Consider the following 5,316-nt stretch of genomic DNA (forward strand, 5'->3'; position numbering starts at 1 on the left):
ACTGCTTCTGCAAAGCTGAATACCAAAGCAAAGTGCCTTTGTGAGCTTCAGACTTCTGCATAAATCCAATAATCTATTGAAGAATCTCCAAGAGAGATCAGGCCAGCTTTACACAAAAAGTAGGATTTGAAGGCTTTAACATCTTTGCATTTTTAAAAACAGTCCACTTAAACTCAATCCTACATCCGATGGTATGAAAGTTGGACATCCACTTCACAAGAGGCTGGACGAACACAAGATAAACAAGACATGGTCTTAGAAATAAGGTGGAAGAAGAAGAAAAATGCTGCGAAGCACGAACATGCGTATGGTCCGTATATACACATTTGGTAACCGAAAGTTACCAGAGCGGTTACTCTGGTGACTGATATTGAACCAAATTGTCAGGAATTCGACATATACGGACCGCCCACTTACTAACCAGAAGTAACCGAAGTGTATATACGGACCACAGCCCTCGTATGCAAAGATTTTAGCAAAGTTCCACTTTGAATATAGAGTTAACTCTATAGTGTATGGTCCGTATATACACAATTGGTAACCGAAAGTTACCAGAGCGGTTACTCTGGTGACAGATATTGAACCGAATTGTTAGGAATTCAACATATAAGGATCGCGTACTTACTAACCAGAGGAAACCAGAGTGTATATACGGGACCACAGCCATAATCTTTGCATGTATGGTTAAACGAATATTCCGTGAAAGAATTGCGGACTTCGAATGGGACAACGGGGTTGAATTTTCGGAATTCTTTTTTAAATCAGAAAAAAGCGCCTGAACACAAACGGATTCTATACGATGATTGAGTATGGTGAAGGAAATATTCTGTGAAAAAATTGCGCTCTTTGGATCAGAAGATGGGGTTGAAACTTCAACCCAAGGAGATATATCTATATCTCCTTGACCAAAGATTATAGATTATTTACTCTATAATCTTTGTCCTTGACTTCAACTTTAATTTTGAACACAGATCACAGAAACTTGTTTCTGTGAACTGTGATTTCAAATTTAGTAGTGACCTGCAGAAAACGTGCCATCATCAATCATAAGAGTAGGAGGTAGACCGATTACTGGCTTATTTGCCGTAATCACTACTGCATAACTCAGTCGATGATGACAACCAAAACGAAATTAAGAACTTACATTCCTAGTAAAGGTGCCTATGAGATTACTCTGACTTGACGTGGGAGCACGTCATGATGCGGATGATTCAGAAATCTAACAACTAATCGTATGTTAAATTTTTCAATCATGCGCATTATGACGTGGTCCAACGTCACGTCAGGGTCAGAGTTATCTAGAGTCACCTTAAAGAAAGAGTTAAAAAAAAAACAGATGTGATATCTGGTGGAGAAATGTTTACCCTTCTTTCCAACAGTTCTTTCAAAAAAATAGATCTCCACACATACATTCCTTTTCCAATGGGTATTTCACCACAACTCAGTTTTAAGTCTTAAGGATCCTGTTACATTTGCATGGATCGGTCCACCAGAAATATATGTCCCAACAGTCTGCTTGTTAAAAATTGAGCGAAGCCCCCTTCCGATCTCCCTCTAGTCGACTCTCCTGACCAGCTCCGGTGGCCACGTATGGTACCCCGATTCTGCGGTGCTCTGGTTGAACGACGCAGCGGCCCCTTTCAGTGTTTTTCAGAAGTGAAAAACTACACATTTACACATTTTTAATTGATTCTCTTTGTTACCACCGTAGAATTAACTTCTCGCTGTTATCATTTTTTGATTTGTATCACCTCTTTTAGTTATTCTCATTTTTCAAGTCTTCTCGCACAATCCTGGTGCTAAATTGTTCTTCTCATAAGGTAAAGTACACTCAGACTACTCAAAATTATTAATTTCACCATTTTCATGATAATTTCATTCTGATGAAATGAGTCCACGTGCAAGATATTTCAGAATCTTGAAATAGATTCATAATCCTTGCTAGCACTGCTCAATTGAAATGTCCACTCAAGACAAATCGAACAATTGCCTTCTCAGAAATATATATTTCATTATATTTTATAATTTATATAGATTTTCAGACTTCTCTAGATCTTCTCACATGAAAATGGGTATGTAGCACCAGGATTGAAACTTCTCAAGTCCATCTCCATAATATTGATTACTGATTTATTGTCTACTCATGATATTCCTTTTTATTAGAATCAGTTCAATCATTTTTCAAGGCAACACTTATGATCACCTCTATGTACATATGACTAATTACTGTTGTTGAGTTTCAGATGAATGAATCATCATATTCTCCAGGGTGGACCCTGGATGTAGCTGTTTTCCTCAGAACAGGATGTGAACACCTTAACTTTGGTTAAACGATCATTGATATTGCTCGATACACCTCGACCTAGGCTCCACCCTGGAAAGTCTGCTCAAGTACTCGTGTACACTCATTTGGTATGATCTACTCTTTATAATTTGTACTCTCATTGATTCTTTTCCATATTCATTCATCAGACTCAACATACATGTTAGTTTTCTCAGCCTTCAGCATATCTCAAAAATCAACGGTTAGTGATTTGACTCAGTACTCTCTTGACTTTTCTCAGTTTATCAATTGTTTCTTCTGTTTTTCTGATGAACGTTCTAATCGTGATTACTTGTGAGCAGTTCGTCTCTGTAAATGTTGAATTCAGTGATAAATTTTAGCACTCTTCAAGACCATCTCAATGTATATGAATTATACTATGTTCTTCTCAGATTAATTATGATTGTCCTTTTCATTTAATTAATTATTATTGAGCTTCTCATTTAATTAGAATTTATTGCCCTTCTCATATTATTTTTAATATTCTAGTGCTTCTCAAATTCATTAATTCTGTGCTTCTCATTCAACTTGTGCGACTCTTGTTCTGCTCATACTTACATTATACTTATTGATCAACTCGAACTTAATGTATCGATTTCTCGTTGATGATCAGACTTAGACATTGTAGTTTCACCTCTGGCCTATTTCTCTGTACTCTCGCGTCTCTCTTTAAAATTCAGTATTCTAACAATCGAGTTTTCTGATGGAATAAAGATCAATTTTCAATTGATTCCTCTATCACTGTGTAACCGTTGTGTTGATATTGAATTTACTGAACTCCTCAACGTTTAAGTCTGACATCAAGTGACTTCTCATTTGAACTGTTCTGGACCATCTCTTGTTTTTAGTTGCATAATGTCTCTCTGAGTTTATAGATGTGGTTAATATTAGTTGCTTTTACTGTATTAGCTTCATGCAGGTGACATATTCATTTTATGATTGTTAACGATACTCAATAAATGTTTTTATACCATCTCCAACTCAATTATCTTTTCATACAGTCCACTACTCTTTAATTAAAATCATAACACCCTTGATTTAGAACACTGCTAAAAATAGTCAACCCACTTTACACTGGTTGCATAACCTTAACAAGTAGAGATAATAGACTTACTAATAGTATAAACTGGCCTTTAGAGAGAGAGAGAGAGAGAGATGATTCAAAAGAGGGAGATAGACATTATATTTGTAGAAAATGTTAACACCAACACAGTTTCCTAACCCCACAACGTTTGAGGTTATGTCTCTCTCAGGGTGTGTTCATAAACTTACTCCGAGAGTAGAGTATGAGTATGGTCATGCTCAGAGAGCATACTCTGAGGAACTAAAAGTACGTTTGTGAACGCTTCGGGTAATCAGAGCTTACTCAGAGCTTGCTCTGAGTAAGTTTGTGAACGCAACCTCAGAAGAATAAATCCAAGCTTGGAATGTGAAAGCCATGCAAGGGCCAGTCCATCTATCAGTAGGTCTATGTTAATTCCTATCTAACTCTGCATCAAGCAATTATTATTAGTATTATATACTACTATTATGTCCAATTCCTAATTATGAACAGAAAAATAAAATTATTTATTTTATACAAACTGTATATTCTCATCAAAGTTTTGTATATAACACCAGAATTCATTACCCAAATTATTTTTATGCTTCTTGGTTCAAAATCAATTCTTTTCAAATTCAGATATTTCTCTGCTAATGATGCCATCACAGCTCCTAGAATAAAATGAACATTATTCCTTTCAACAAGGCTTATATATTTATATTCATATTTTTACCTGTACATACTATTATTTTTTTCCTTCATCAGATGTTTTAATGGTTTTAGATGTTTTAGATAAGCATTCCTCTGACAGAAAGGGGGGATCTGCTACTATCAAATCATAATATGAAGCTTTGTTTTCAGGGACCTTCTAAAGGAGAATTATAGTCATGAAATATAAAATCGTCACCAATACATTGAAAACCTCTTGTCAAATTCATAAAGCTGTACTAAAATTGTTTTGATTGGTTACAAATACAAATTATTTATAAAAATTAATACACCTTCTCCTCCTTCAATTTCAGATCTGATCATTGGGTAAATTGAAGGACATGATATCAACGCAATTTTTCCATTTTTTCCTACTGTTCGCAAGATAATACTAGTAAGCTTCTGAATAGTTTCATCATCATACAAAAATGACTTAATTGCTGGAATTATCGTAGAAAGTGAACTGAAGACTCATTAACTGATTTTTATAATACCCAATTTTCTTGTATATCTGCCACTTGTCTTCTTTTCCTTATCAATTATTTCCCTTTCCTCTTGTTCCTTATAAAACTCTTGCAAAGCTGCAAATGCCTCCGCAGAAAGATGTATATCTTCGTCAGGATTGAGATCCATTTTTGTTTGACTTTACTTTAAGATACTTTTTGATTTTAAAAACTTGAACTGTGGACTAGGATGTAGTACCCTTTGGTCAAAGACACTCTGCTTTGGTAATATGTGGGATGGTGGATGTAAATTCACTAAATTCAGTTATGATTCAGATTCAGGCAATCAGAGATGTTAGGTTAGGCAGAGACTGTTTGTCTCTGGGTTAGGTTAGGTCATAGAATATTCTGAATCTTTGACCTTTATTTGAATGATCAAATTCTTGAACCCCACCCAAATGTCAGCTGTTATTTGGGGGTGTTTTGAATTAGGTTATTTTATGAATAATGTTTGTTTACACAATCATATAATGTATGAAAAATTTATTGACCTGAATATAAGTTGATCTTCGTGAACCATGGGTGTTGGATTTTCTGCAAATAAGATAGTCTCAAGTGTTACCGAGTACGTATCTGGCGTAAAAAGAAAACGTGAACATAATGAAGACGAAGAAATTCAAAAAGTTATTGTCATAGCTTTACAACATCACCTAAAAGGTATGTTCACAAATTTTTGTCCCTTGCCAGATATATATAGATTTGCTTTGATTTCATATGAGTCAACTGAATATTTTTGTAGG

General features: G+C 35.1%; 1 pseudogene; it reads right to left on the reverse strand.

The window, feature by feature from the left end:
* Window positions 1–3,897: 3,897 nt before the first annotated feature.
* On the reverse strand, window positions 3,898–4,806 carry LOC123311528 (annotated as a pseudogene).
* Between the last annotated feature and the right edge of the window lie 510 nt (window positions 4,807–5,316).

Source organism: Coccinella septempunctata, chromosome 1 (genome assembly GCF_907165205.1).
Source record: "Coccinella septempunctata chromosome 1, icCocSept1.1, whole genome shotgun sequence".
NCBI lineage: Eukaryota > Metazoa > Arthropoda > Insecta > Coleoptera > Coccinellidae > Coccinella > Coccinella septempunctata.